Source organism: Acipenser ruthenus, chromosome 7 (assembly GCF_902713425.1).
Source record: "Acipenser ruthenus chromosome 7, fAciRut3.2 maternal haplotype, whole genome shotgun sequence".
NCBI lineage: Eukaryota > Metazoa > Chordata > Actinopteri > Acipenseriformes > Acipenseridae > Acipenser > Acipenser ruthenus.
Window position 1 is genome coordinate 64846754 of NC_081195.1, and position 16005 is coordinate 64862758.

Consider the following 16005-nt stretch of genomic DNA (forward strand, 5'->3'; position numbering starts at 1 on the left):
TGTCCTGGAAGAAGCCTCTGGGGACAGTAACGTCCCACTTTAACCTTAAAACAAACCCATTCTTTTTTTGTAATTATTATCTTCCACGAGGTGTTCTGTTGAAGGTTAATGAGACTTTACTGTGGAAGAGCCCTATTGGGATAGAGGAAGTGGATAAGTCCAACTGTAGCTACTGTCAAGTGTCTCAGGAGTGCTGGGTTTGAAATCCTCCCCTTCATCCTCTCTAATGAGGTCTGGGTGTTGCTTACTGCCAGATAGGGGGGCACTTTCAAAAAGATGAATCAGATCAGTGCACCAATGGTGGTTTTCAGCACACAGCTGGGGTGATTCTATCTTGTGTAGGGAATGTACTATTAGTGCAAGGCTAGTAGGTGGAGTCTAGCCTGTTCAGGGTCTATTAGCTTGTTATTAGGGGGTATAGGAGGGTCACAGTGTTGTCTCAATTAACTCTAAATCTGTCTGTTCTACTATTGGGTACTAGTAGTAACACTTTATTATTAGGCTCCCACTTTTTAACTCATTTTGGGTCTTTTCTCTTTTCTGAGGTACCCCTGCTGATAATAGGGTGGCTACCTACACATATTAATTTATTATATTGTATTTTTATCACTTAACTAAAAAAAAAAAGGCAAGCTCTGATAATCAAGTAATACTTCTTTGTCTCTGAGCAGCATTTAATTTCAAGAGCCATATTTCACAATAATTCTCCAGTTTGTGTGAACAGTGTACTGATGTCATCTTTTGCTGCCACCCCTCATTATACAGATAACCCTCTGCTTAACCCTCTAAGCTAAGTTTTTGTTGGCTAACATTTAAAATAAATAAATACGTAAATATACAACAACATATTATTAAATAATACAAGTACTTACAATTTGCTTGTAACTCCCCTCCTTTCTTCCTTTTCCCTTTCAATAGAAATTCACTGCAACAAAGAAAAACAAACAATGCTTAATGCAGTTGTGTCGTGAATCATTATAAGGTTTAATTTTTACTCTCCAAATGGATTATTAAGGGTGTAGATGTGTAATCAGAGGGGTTTCCCGGTTTATACACAAGCTGGCAAAGTCATCCACCCTCTGTGACTAACCATCTGGAGATTAGACATACCGTAAAGGCTCCACATCAAGAAAAGGAAAACAGTCCTTCTTGATACATACTAACTTCGCTTGTGAAAGTAACATTCATTCACAATGTCTTTTTTTAATATAAACAATTGTCTGGTAAACCATGTCTGTTAAAAAACGATTTAGTTATGCCTTAGGCATGCATTAGAAATATACAAAACGACCACACTAATGAGGCAGGCACTTACACAGCCTGATATAAGGGCTGTACTTACTGTAGTCACCGTGAAAAAAAGAGACTGATTCTATAAGGCTTATTACAAAAATGGAATGTTTGCTAAAAAGGACTATCAGGTCTTGGACGCAGTACCAATGATATCATGTATAACAGCCGCAGGTCACAACATGACATGAAAAAGGATCAGGAATAATTTGTGGTAGCTACTGTAAAAGGCATTGTACCTGATCGTGCTATATCCGTAGAAAGGGTGCATCTGTACATTTATAAACCAATGTTGCAAATATAAGCCCTGTCTCATAATAATAAAAACACAATTTGAAAATCTGTACCTCAGAAGTAAGCTATAACCTAGTAATTTATAACCTGCTACTACTGCAAGCTATAGCAGGAGCATGGTGTACAGTACATAGCATTGGGACACTGCTGTGGTTTAATAATATATTAAGCAGAGATCAAGGTGTGCAGTACATAGCATTGGGACACTGCTGTGGTTTGGGTAATAGACTACAAACCCATAACATTTTTTGAAGAGGCTTACAGTAGTTGAATAGATGTTCAAACATGGACAGTGCCGGCCAGTTGTAATGTTTTCCATTACACAAAGCTGGCCAGATAAAGTCAATCAAATACAAATAAATTAAGAAAAGATGGCAGAAAGTTGCATCAGTAGACATGAGGACAATGTACAACCCAGCACTTCTGCCACCACGGTCACTCTAAAAACAAAATGTGATAATCTGCGATTTCTACAAAAATAATAGCAATAATAACGATAAAAAATAATCTAACAGTGCAGCATGTTTATCATATAACTTAATCTAAATCTGAATCGGTCTCGTGAGTCAGTTACATTGATTGTTCAAAGCGCTGATCTGAGGATTAATTTAGCGATGGATCTGAAGACGGGAAACACAATCCCCGCTCATCCAATACCATTTAGAAAACCTGGCTGTTTATTAACAAATGGACATATCGTCATGACAACAGTTTCCATGAAGAAGAACAAAAACACCCTTCGATTACAACCCTTTATTCTGTAAAGGAAATTGAAATGACTGGTGCGCTGGTTTTGGGTCTGTCGTTCCTTTTTAAATATGTTGCTGGTTTAGGCTCGGGTATGGTGGTTGAGTGCATAGAACAGTCTGGTTGCTTCGCTGCTATACAATTTTCTCAGAACATAGGCTCTAATCCAAAGGGATTTCATTAAATCCACTGGTTTAAATTCTTATTCTTAATAAAGACGGTAAACCAGCCACGAATACACTAAAACATGTATTGTTTGTGTCATTACTCACCAGACCCCGTCAATTCTTTGATCATAAGAACTACAGTATTCATTAAACTACAAGTAAGCGACAGTGTCACCTATAAAATAATCCTCTCCAGTTTGCAGTATTTAGGTAATTTGATGGTATTGCTGACCTACTCCTAGGGCACACAATAATTAATTATTAGCATTTCCTTTTATTCTTCATAAAACATAATCATATTGCGAGGACAACCGCCTTTAAAGTAACGCCCAATAGTTAAGCAATGCAAAACGAAGGAAGAAAGTAACATACCAATAGGATATTTTAGTTTGATTGTGGAACACTGGAGTTAACGGTTTAAAACTACAGCAAATTAAGTTAGAGGATGTTTTATGCCAAAATGAAAAATAAGCAAAGAAATAAATAAACGTTGAAATAAATAAACAAATAAAGAAATAAATATATAGATATTTTGTATTGTTATATTTCTTTCTTTCTTTCTTTGGACATGTTTATTTATTTTGATATTTATTTATATATTAATGTATTTATGCATGTATTTATTTATTTATATATTTTTCATGTTGTCATAAAATACCCTCCAGCAGTATGGGTATGTATTTCGTCCTAAACGTTGTACGCTCTCAAGGCATCGTGTTAAGAAAGTCAAAAACACTGAACACACATTTTGAGAAAACATGAAATAAAAAAATAAAAAATAAAAAAGCCATGTACCTCAAACAAAATAAAAACTAAACGGAAGCAGTATTCAACCTAGTTGTAGTAATAAGTACATAACAATTAAAAAATTAAAACAAAAATAGGCGGAATAATAACACGTTTGTGTTTAAGTAAAAACCTACAGAGTAAGCATTTTCAGTCTGTGTGTGATCTAATCAAGTAACCCAGCAGCAAGATCAAGCAAACCTCTTTGCAGCTTTCAGAGACAGTTGTCAGTTTTGTAATAATGTCATGACATTGTTTTACTACAAAGTGTTTAGTGAATAAAAGTAACTCACCCATGAAACCCAGTAATGAGCAGCACCTCAGCGGTTCAAGCACTGTATTCCTTAGGGTGGCTTGTCTTTGCCCACGTCTCGCTACTGAGTGACTGGGGGAGAGCGTCGCCTTTAATCTGTTTGTTGGTTGTCTGGATGCATCGTTTCAAACAAGCTTTTTTTGTGCTGTTGTGCCATGCAGGAGTGTTTAATGGTAGATTGGAGGATCACTACGTTAATTTAAGCAACGCAGATTAAGAAAATATAAGACGACGAAGGCCACACATTGAAATGTGTGTGGGCGTCTGTGCTTGGTAAACCAATCGAAATATGATTCAAATTAATGATAGAGCTATGTAAAAATGTTGCCAGAGCTGGGAAATGTGCTCGTCTGCTGAGTATAGTATTTGTCTACGAATGGTCACAATAGGAAAGCTGCTCACTTTACAGAATGGACCACACTAAAACGCTGAAAGCAAAGACGAATGATACAGTACCAGTACTGTATCACGTGTGGCATGATTGTATCGACCTTGCGTTAGTGTAACTGTAAACCATACAGAAACGTACTGGTATTTAGATAAAAGGCAGTCAACTGGATTTTTTAAATTCATGGTTAATTTTGACTGAAATTGCATCTTCATTTGTAACTGTTCTTTGATCTGTACTGTTTTAGTCGAAATCTATCTAGGCCAAAAATGGGTCAGACTAGTGGGATTCCTAAGGCAATTATTATTTGTATTTATTAATGAGAGGGAATACGATTTCTCTATCCTATTTTAAGCACAACAACTTCCCCACACGTTCCTTATTATTATGCCTTATACATTTATTTTTTGTTTCCATACTTTATTTTCCTTCTGACTCTTGTGAAGACCCTTTCCTACCCCGTCTCTACATTAATGAAAGCACTTTGTTTCCTCTACTGCTGTTGTGGCAAGGCTAGGTCATGGTGAAAACAATAACAAAACAATAAGGCTTCTGGTATACACCATTTTTGTGAGATGCATACAAAAACTCACATACAAACTGGTTTGTTTCCACTTTGCAAAAAAAAAAAAAAAAAACTCAAAATAACTATTTTGTATTTGAATATTGTTAGTCTTCAATATTGCTAAATTCTGTGTTTGAGACAGGCCAAGCCTTAGAGTATGTTGAAAAAGTTAAACAAGTCAAATATGCCGTGCTTAACTTGACAGTGTACCAGTGCTGGGGACAGCCAGTGTCCCTGCTGGCTAAATCCTGTCCTGTGCTCAATTGTGTGTTTGTTAGAAACACTCCTGTGCCACTGACAGAGTGCATTCTCTCATGACAGTATATCTTCTAATGCTGTTCCTTTAGAGAAGGTTAGAGAATAGTACATTTCCATGGAGTTGAACTGTTTAGTGATATTTAACTTCCTCACCACTTTTCAGTGACTTAAGCAGGCCATTGTCTGGCAGCCATTTTACTTCCAGGGGTTGGTCAGTGCACACAGCCTGAAGGCAGCTTAGCTGGTCTCAGGAGTATCAACGCCTACAAATTAATGATCCAAATCCATCCCAAATGTTCATTTACTGACAAAAAAATAACACTCTCTACAGGACTACAGTAACAGGATGGGATTAGAAAGACAGCTTTGTCATTTGTACTGAATGTTTTGTGTCAAGATTTTGATGCAGAACTTCAAAGTGGGTGAAGAAATATTTTTAGTAACCATTGCTGAGCATTAGCTGTAAATTAAAAATAACAACTATGACTAATGAAAAACACTAAACCAGTTAAGCTGAATCTACAAGGAAAATCAATTAATTTCAAGTATGGTGCTGTACATTATTTTATATAAACAGGTGACTAAAAAAACCAAGAGTTTACCAACTGCTTATCCTTGAAAACTGACGTTGTCATTATAAACCCTCCAACTAAATATTTGCCTTGTATCTGATGTCTACCCATTTAGTAAATTGAATGCACTCCTTTGTTATCCTAGCTATCCATGTTCCAAAAGGGAATAAGTAGCAAGGGGAGTTTTAGCAAATACATACAGTATACATACATCATAGAAGCTATGCATATAATTCTGCACGTAACTGTTTATTACTCTATGGGTTAGGAATGTTATTTCCATTAAATATAGACCAGCTTGTGGGTTTTATAATAGGTTAATACTGCCCCATACAGTAAATAAAATAGTTATGTGCATAGTTTCTATGATTAAAATAAAGAAAAGTCATAGTTGGAATGTTAAACTACTGTACATTACTTCTATTAAATGACTCATTTTATATTAATTACACTAAACTAAGTACAGTATCAGTAATAACAAGTCCCTCTAGTGGCCTCCTTGGGAAATGGTATAACAGATACTATAATTATAGACCAATTCCAGAGATGTTTTATACAGCACAGTAAATATTAGGTACTGGTTGCAATGAAAAATAATCAAATGAATAAAAATCCATATTTTGTTTATTTTATTTATTTATTTATTTATTTATTTATTTATTTATTTATTCACATTTTTGCTGAATAGTTCCCACAGATTGTATCATTGTCTGTAAATATTGTCTGCATGTTCAAATCCAGGGCCCTGACAAACTGTCATGAAAGATGAGGATTTGCAAAGCAACACAACCTGTCAAAAAAGAGCCTGACGGTAAATAATGAATGCGGCACATACTGCCTTCCTCAGTTCATGTATTCTGCTGTGGGGTTTTGAAAATATTCTATTTTACTGCAAAACTTCCTGTTTGGCAGGCTTAAATCTCTTCAGCCTGGGTTTTTTCTAATGCTTTCTAATCTTTATCAAGAAGCAAAAGATACTTTCACAGAGACTTCAACACATCTCTCTACAGTATGTGAGACAAAAGAGAAAGCTGAAGAAATACAATCTCATACTTCACAGGTGTAATAATTGATAACACCAACAACAGGTAACATGCTTTGATTATTGTGGCTGCAGTGCATCTGAAACGGGGTGAAAGGAAACATAATGAACATGAGCAGGGCATGTTACATTTCCAGGATTTATGTGGCAGGAGCTGTATAACTGTAGCACATATTCTACTGGGGAATACACAGTATCATATTTGTTGTGAATTTCAGACCACATCCACAAAGAAAAATGGCTTCAGCTATAAACTGTGCTCGTTTCAGCTCAAGCAGTAATGCTCTCATCAATATTGACATCCCAATGCATGGCCAGCTGTTCGTTTTTTTTTAACCTACTGTATTGCACATGGAATTCTTTTTTTTTATCATGACAACAAGCATCCTTTATCTAAGTTTCCATCGACTCGATTTGCAAATATATTGTGTAACCTTAAGAGCAATGCAAATTACTCAACGCGTGCAAATAATGAGCTGCAATCATGATAATGAGGGTCGCAATGAGCACCGCCTGTTCATTGGGGTATTAAGTGGCCACACTTACAGCCCAGAAGTGAGCTGCTAGGAGTACAGAGAGCAGTAGGTGCTGTATGAGATTTGTGGAGTGCGAAAATCAAACCAAACAAAAAAATATGTCAGAGGAAGGGCAGCAAAGTCCTCTTGGCACATGGAAAAGAAAAGAAAAGTTTTCTGAGAAGGAGCTGAGAGTCCTTACAGCTGAGGTCACTCAGCATGAAATTGAGTTATTTGGAAAAGCCTCAGCCAACATCAGTTCAGTAGTTCGGGACAAACACCAATCACAAAATGTTTTAGTACAAATACTTATTGTGGAGAATGCGGAGTATGCGATTTTACAAAGAATTATGTTGTATATACACATTAATTTGGCATCAAACCAAACTTGGTTTGAGGGCTCACTGCCTGGCCGACTGGACAAGGCGGAGACCCCCATAGACAAAACCTAGAAATTGTTTTTAAGAAAGGTGGAGATGGAGAGGTGGTGGGTTACGATGAAATCAAAACACAAATGAGAGGTAAGTGAAGAGGGTATTTATAGTGCTAACAATCTTAATAAGCTAATGTGTAAATTGAATGATTCAATTTGGTGACGTGGAGATTGGTGTCTGACCCTCCTCCCGAACTTTAGTTATGAACTTCATTTATGCTACCAAAGAGGCCATATGGTCTATAGTGGAGAAAGTCAATGCTGTAGGTGTTACCAGGAGGACAGCCAACCAGGTGATGAAAAGGTGAAATTCAGCTATTAGGTCTAGGATGACCTGCGGAGTGAGACGATAACGCCTTACCACTGCATCCTCCGGCATCCCAAACAAAGTGACCCTGGGTTTGAATATGTGGGGTCTTCTTCGTCTTGCCCTTCTCCTCCGAAGGTTTTCCTGCCAGTCTTCAACAAGAGCTACGCATCGCAGCATCAGGAAATGTATCACAGCAGCCAGCCTGAGGCCAATGACAGGTATCTGAAGGTGTGTGATTTTACACAGCTCTTAATGACTCGCTTCTACATTGGTTTTCACCTTGTAAGAGGAGGTGCAAAGTTTTTGGAGGGTCAGCAATTGCCCAGGTGCAAGGCAAAATCCTTACATCTCATTGTAATGTTTGCACCTGTTTAGTATTCCAGATCCCAGCCCAATTCCATGCTCTTTTCTTCATTTGAATACATTTCAATATCATTTACATGGATTAATGATGGAAAATTGGTAATTTTAGTGGCCACAAAAGTCCCACTTTACCGATTTTGGCTGCAATATGGGTGTTTTGCTGACGCAAATCAGTCTGCACGCATCCTTACATCAGCCCCTTAATGCCAACCATCCCTCAGGCACTTTATATAGCAGCATTAAGATATTAAAGCTAGTACTTGATTGAAAAGTAAGGTCTTGCCTTTGAAGCTGTTTACTGGTTAAGAGTCTTTCATGTCACCTGGTAGCGATTAAGCATAGCGAGCAAATGCTCTTAGGAAATTTTCGGCATTGTCTAGAACACATCTTAGGAAAAGCTAATCATTTTCCCCACTAATGATGATATTGTACAGCATGTAATTTCTGTCGATGGAAGCACTTCATCAGAGATTGTATCTCCAGCCCCATTTGAACACTGGGATACTCAGAGTTATGAGACCAGTGTTCCTGCAAGACACAAATTAACATGGGAAGAAACCATGGGAAGAGTTTCTTCAAGGTGCTTCAAACCTTCTGTTCTTTAGGATAGACTGACTTATAATTGCAAGTATTCTTCAATTGTTTAATATTGATAAAGATTTCTTGAAAGTGAAATTTAGAATCTTTTACTGCTTTCAATAGGCAAGATGTCATTTTAGCTGTTTTTCAGTGCCTCTATCCCAGCACTACAGCACACTATTAACTGGCGTTCACAGGCCAGCGAAGAAGATACATGAACAATTCACAAATAATGATGCCCAAAGACATTTTATAGTGTAATATATTCAATGCACACTGTATTACCTGAACCTCTCATATATTATGAGTGTCGAACAGCCCCACAACAGTGCACAATTTAGATAACTGAATGAACTGGGTTACAACACTGTGTAAATAATAATAATAATAACTTGTCGAGAATGCTGTACCATGTTTCTGACAGGAACTGGGTATAACAGATTGCTATGAAACCCTCCTGGACAGTAATGTTTACTAACATATTGTAGTGGTATAATAAATGTGTTTCAGTGCTGAAATGGCTTAACAACAATGAGCTCTGATAAGGTTATCACCTCTAGAACTCTATCTTTTATCCTCTGCCACTAAACATTTGTCAGCAGAGGAGTTGGGATAATGAACAGTCTGCTGTGGATTTGAAAATGTAAATATCTGGTTAAAAACATAAAACAGGAAAAGAAAACGCAACACTGTAGAGTGAACTCCACTGAAAAGTCAGAGGCAGAGTCAGCAATCACCCCTCTGTTCCCGCCAAAGTCATTTTTTCTTTCTTTGACATGTGATATTGATTTTACAATGTAAAACCAATTAGGCTGTCAAACAAAATGAAGGTTCTTAACCAAAGCCTACCCAGGGTATAGTCTTTGAAATGTCACCAACGCCCCTAAAGAACAAAAGCTCAAAGTAAACATGCTGATAAGTAGGTCAGTTGCTTTTCTTCCACTGTGGTGATAAGAACTGAGAAAGAAGCTGCAGGAAAACTACAGAACAGATTTTAAGTACTTATGTATTTCTTGGGAAAAAGAGAACGTCAATTTGGGTAAAAGTGCCCAGGCGACAGCATGTCTCAGTGCAGATGGCTGACAGTCTGTGACTCATGACCCTACTGGGGAGTCTGTCACAGAGTGTTTGACTGGAGATCACAAGATGTTCAGGTGAAACGTAGACTATCAGAAAGCTTAATTAGGTTGTTAAACTGAGACTAGTTCCGATAATGGTCGGCATACTTTACACAATAACTGTGGGTGTAATTAATGTATTTTGTTTAGTAAAAATCTTCATTCCTGTTGTTCATTGTTCGTGTTTTGCTAAGAACTATTTGCTTAATGACCAAATTTTATCAATAGATTTGACCTCAGCATCATTATACCAGGTTTCTCCTCTAATACCAGGTTTCTCCTCTAATCTAAAATGTAACTGCATTTACATGCTTGCAATTGGACAGCTGGATGGTGACGACAGGATTGTTCCTCTCAGACAACATTTCTTAAAAGAGACAATGTTATTCAGAAGTACCATTTTTCCAAGTCTTAGCTATGGCTTTAATCTAGTAAACACTCTTCATGTGAAGTACGCTTCAGAGCTCCTATTTGTTTTGTCTTTGTTGATGTATGGAGTAATTTCCCCTGGTCTCTACAGAGTGCAATTTGCAAGAAACATTAAGAATCAATTTGCACAGACTCCAGCAAGCCTTAATGCCTTATAACTTTAAAAGATATGTGATATGGCCAGGCCAGTCTTAAAAGCGTACTAATCAAAAACATTAAAATGACAACATTCTAACCAACCCCTGATAGTTTTGGTGTTAATATTTTCATTTGCTTTATTATTTTCACTCTGGTGAAACCCATGTGTCCTTCCATATGCACAGGTCAGTACTACTAAAATGTTCAAAAAACAAATACACCTTCAGTTGCTTGCAGTAATAAAACATATTAATGCTCTATCAGTGTCCTCTTAATTCTGCTCTCTGTCAGGTAAAGACTCGTAACAGTACGGATTAGTGGGGATTTGTAGAAATATATCCTCTGATACCTAATTTAAAAAAAAAAAAAACATTAGGTAAATCACTTTTCTCTGGCTTAAAGAATTTCAGCTTTCTTTGTTATTTTCAATTATTTTTTATTCTAGTGTAAAGCATCTTAATGCAGTATAGGTTTAAATGGATTGTACACATTAAGTTTGATATTTTATGAGTATTATAAGACAGGTGTTTAATGTAAATTTCTAACAAACATCACTCCGTATTCTTTGTTTAGCTTTATAGTAATGTCTTACTCTGTAGTCAACCAAACCCTGCTTATGCATGCTCAACCTGAATATGGGCAGCAGTGTGGAGTAGTGGTTAGGGCTCTGGACTCTTGACCGGCAGGTTGGGGGTTCAATCCCCAGTGGGGGGCACTGCTGCTGTACCCTTGAGCAAGGTACTTTACCTAGATTGCTCCAGTAAAAACCCAACTGTATAAATGGGGAATTGTATATAAAAATATTGTGTTATCTGTATAATGTGATAACTTGTAACAATTGTAAGTCGCCCTGGATAAGGGTGTCTGCTAAGAAATAAATAATAATAATAATAATATATCAGCCTACATTGTTTCTGTGAACAATTTCTTTCAACTTGACTGTTTGACATCAAAACATTTGTATTGGTAAACAGCTGTTAAGTTGATAGCTAACTAACAGTCAATAATGTTTAGATATAGTTGTCTTTAACTAGAAGGCACAATATTATGCCAATATTAAGCTTATCAAAAGTGCATTTTGGAACTAACAACAATGACCAGCAGCTAGTAATTTACTTACCACTGAATACCACTTTTCTTCCTCCTGTTTACATTACAACATTATTATATGATCTGACATCTTCCTTAAAGAAAAGAGTGCCTTGCAAAACTTATAGCCAATGTTTGCTGTATATCTGTTTTGCTTTTCTTTGTACCCCACACAAACCTATATAAATACAGTAGATAGCTGGAAGATGTGTCTGTTTTGAATTTAAACAACAGGTACAGTTCTAAATTGAGCTAAGCATCAATTACTGTCAATATTAAATGTAATTGTAGACATAGATAACTTTATACAATATTGGTGTTTCTAACATATGACATCATTAAGGAGGCTTGGTGGTCCAGCGGTTGAAGAAAGAGGCTTGTTACCAGGAGGTTCCAGGTTCAATCCCATCTCACCCACTGACAGACTGTGTGTGACCCTGAGCAGGTCACTTAACCTCCTTGTGGCATGTCCTTCAGGTGAGACGTAAAACCGAGGTCCTGTTGTAAGTGACCCTGCAGCAGCAGTTGTGATGCATACATACCCAAGTCTCTGTCAGTCATTTTGGATAAAAGTGTCTGCTAAGTAAGCTCACTGAATAAGACAGATGAACTGTTACCATACAATCTGGTATAACCTGATAACCTGATTTGTATTGTAAACCCGGTCTGTACTTTGTATGGAGTTACACATTAAGTTTAATAGTACTGCACAGACAGTTTGTGCTCTTTAATGTCAAAGCCATTGACATGTTCATGTTGCTCTCTTAGCAGTGTGCACAAGCCCTTTAGCACACACGCTCTCCATGACAAAACAATAGCTTCTAAATTCAGCAGCAACCCAAATGACAACAACTACATTGTCAAAAACATTTAGCTGAATGTGGTGGAAACTAAGTTGCAGTACACATTGTTAATTGAAAAAGGCAGACGACAAGGCTTTAAAACTGGGCAATTACAAGGCTAACCACAGAGGGAGGCAATCAGTGTCCCTGTTCTTGGTAAAAATTAATTAATTTTTTTTAATTGCATTTATGAAAATAAACAAGATTCCCTACATCTTTTGAGAAGCTGTTGATCCCGCAAGCGAGCGAGTTAACAGGTCTTGGGTAATAAGTCTAATTTGCATTCAAATGACGCCTGATTATTAATGTTGAGTTCAGCAAAACATGACTGTAAAATGTATTTTCTTTGTGGGTGCTCTCACTGCCTATTGATGGCTAAATTAATTTTCCTGATAAAAAAAAAAAAAAAAGTTTAGCAGCACAAATTTAATTTAGTTTTAACGTTTACTAATTGCTTATTCATTAAAGGAATTTAGCAATGCTTCAATTGTATTTTTTTTTATTTTATTGAAAGCCCATGTTAATCAAAACCTTTTACCAAGGCGAGGTATGTGTGTTTTTTTTTCTTATGAACTGCAAAACAAAATGTAATCCTGAAGCCATTCTTAAGAATGTACAGGTCTGCTCCTGGTGTATAAAACGTGTATACTGTCTCCAGACTGGCAGGGTCTAACCAGCAGAGATTTTACTAATTTTGAGACAATGATTTTACTGAGACAATGGTCTGGATCAATTTTACAAGTAATCTGCTGATGCTCAATTATTTCATGTGTTTTTTGTATTAGGTCCTCTGCTATTCCTAATATACATTAATGACTTAGATTCTGGTATAGTAAGCAAACTTGTTAAATTTGCAGATGACACAAAAATAGGAGGAGTGGCAAACACCGTTGCAGCAGCAAAGGTCATTCAAAATGATCTAGACAGGATTCAGAACAGAGCAGACACATGGCAAATGACATTTAATAGAGAAAAGTGTAAGGCACTGCATGCAGGCAATAAAAATGTGCATTGTAAATATCATATGGGAGATACTGAAATTGAAGAAGGAATCTATGAAAAAGACCTAGGAGTTTATGTTGACTCAGAAATGTCTTCATCTAGACAATGTGGGGAAGATATAAAAAAAGGCCAACAAGGTGCTTGGATATATAGTGAAAAGTGTTGAATTTAAATCAAGGGAAGTAATGTTAAAACTTTACAATGCATTAGTAAGACCTCATCTAGAATATTGTGTTCAGTTTTGGTCACCTCGCAACAAAAAGGATACTGCTGCTCTAGAAAGAGTGCAAAGAAGAGCATGGCATATGCAGACAGGCTAAAATAATTGAATCTATTCAGTCTTGAACAAAGACAGCGATCTGATTCAAGCATTAAAAATTCTAAAGGGTATTGACAATGTCGACCCAAGGAACTTTTTCAACCTGAAAAAAGAAACAAGGACCATGGGTCACAAATGGAGATTAGATAAAGGAGCATTCAGAACAGAAAATAGGAGCTACTTTTTTACACAGAGAATTATGAGAGTCTGGAACCAGCTCCCCATTAATGTTGTTGAAGCTGACACCCTGGGATCCTTCAAGAAGCTGCTTGATGAGATTCTGGGATCAATAAGCTACTAACAACCAAACGAGCAAGATGTTTGTAAACTTTCTTATGTTCTTATGTATACTTGCTGCATTTGACCAGTTCAATTATATGCAATTGACAAGAACCCCAAAACCCTTGTAATAAACACATGGTCACTAATGTATTCACAATTTTGAACTGTACTCTTCTATTGTAATTAGAACTGAACCAGGAGAAGATCTCTCGCTAACTCTGTGCTTCCATTCATAAAATGAGACACCAAGCTAATGTAGGAAAATCATTTAAAAGTGAGTAACTCCCCCTTGTCAGTAAGCCTCAAAAACTGCCTCATCTGAGGCAAAAACTTTTCTTTGCACTAAATAGAAGTTTGGCAGATATTGCTTTAACAGCTATCCATGAGTCACTAATTCTATTGGGCAGCTGGATATAATTACATTTGTTTTAATTATTTGTTTTATATGTGTAACAGGAGGTTTTATATATGTATGCTTTATGTGGGCGAGTGTTGGGGGTGTTAGCACTTTGCTTTCAGTTCTTTGATACCTTAGAGAAATATGACCCTGTGGTGTATTTTCCATTCAAGGATTTCTTTTTTCTCTTCTAGGGCCTGGGCCTCGTCATAAACCTATAGAAGCAAACAGCATCCAAGATTAGCAGTGCCTTCAGTTATTTCACCTTTAAAATAGAATTACAAATGGTATTCAGTATTCAGGACTTCACATAGTCAAGCTTTATTTGCATGTATAAAATAAATATGTCTATCTGTGCATTTTTAATAGATTCATCACCACAAACTGTGTTGTCAACTGATTTGTAATATGTTTTAAATGTATCTGTGTTGCCCAATCAATCAGATCATTTTGGACTCTGTCAGTACCAGTGTGTTCCCTTGTCAAGACCACTTTACAATATGTGTTCTTTGTGTTGTCATTGATGGTAAACCGTGGTCTGTTATAGGTCTGAGTAGGGTTTCTTTAGGGTATAATGCTACACTGGTATTATACAGGTATCCCATTTATTGTAGTATTTTTATTTTCTAAGCTGCAGAAATCCATTGCTTTATTGTCACAATACCACTAGCTGTGTTCCGTACCATATACAGAGCAGCTTTGAAGCATTTTGAGGAACATTCCTTTTGTGTAACTTGAGACCATCCAGCAGCAGTTGACAGGGTGTCAGAAAGATTAATTGTTAGCACCTTTAATCATTGAGTTTAAAATTAACTGCCAACACTGTAAAATAATGGTGCCTCCATGTTGGGAGTCAGCTGGGGGCCAAGGGTTCTTTGGCAGAAAAAATAATTCAAATCATTCCCTCTGAAGCTGATCATATTGGCAAGCAAGACACCAAGTTCCTCAGTAAAAGACAGGAACACATTTTGTTATCCTGCTTTTTAAATGTTTGGTTTGACTGGTAATCTGTATGAAGTATATCCCAAGTAACTAAATAATACAATTATTGTTATAACCCAATACTTCTATAATGAGTTAGAATGCACTATAATGAAATCGTTTCATTTGCACATATACTTTAGTGCAGTCTAAATCTTCTTAATCATGCCAGAACTTGAATTTCAGCTCTTATTACTATCTGCTGTCGCAGATTTTGTTATATTAACAGATATTAATTTTGTCATACCTAATATGAAAACCAACACTGCTGTGAACCAAAGTACTGTAGTAAACCTACAGCAAATCCATTATCGTTGAACAATGTTTTATTCATTTAATTTTGTAAATATACCAGCAGGTCCCTTTATACTTTCTGAATACTCAATTGTTTAGTGAAATTCTGAGGCGGTCATTCCCCCCTCTTCAACATCTTTTAAATACCCTAATCCACGCTGAATTTAGACATCTTACAGTATGAAATACTATATGCACCACATATTGTGATTACGTTTGCTCATCTTTATATTGTAGTCCTTCACATAAAAGCAAAGCATTTCTTTAAGAAAACAAGTTGGATTAAAAGAAAGGTGTGTCATGTGGTATAAGCTCAGTAACACTGCTTAATATTATCCCGTTAATCCCCTTATCCAATAACAAACCACTTTCATTGACCATGGACCTAAACCCATAACACACTGCTTCAGCTGGGGTTTCCACTGACCATGGACCTAAACCCATAACACACTGCTTCAGCTGGGGTTTCCACTGATCATGGACCTAAACCCA

General features: G+C 36.7%; 1 protein-coding gene across 3 annotated transcripts in view; it reads right to left on the reverse strand.

Annotated features, from left to right (window-relative positions):
- The window catches only part of LOC117970982 (synaptotagmin-1), a 195341-nt gene that overhangs the window by 119930 nt on the left and 59406 nt on the right, over positions 1–16005 (reverse strand). For 2 of the 3 annotated variants that reach the window (XM_059027600.1, XM_059027596.1), the window contains exon 2: positions 873–925. The gene's annotated coding sequence lies outside the window, so the exon portion shown is untranslated. Of the gene's footprint in view, positions 1–872; positions 926–3577; positions 4003–16005 lie in introns of those variants that run through there. The other variant, XM_059027597.1, reaches the window with a different exon arrangement.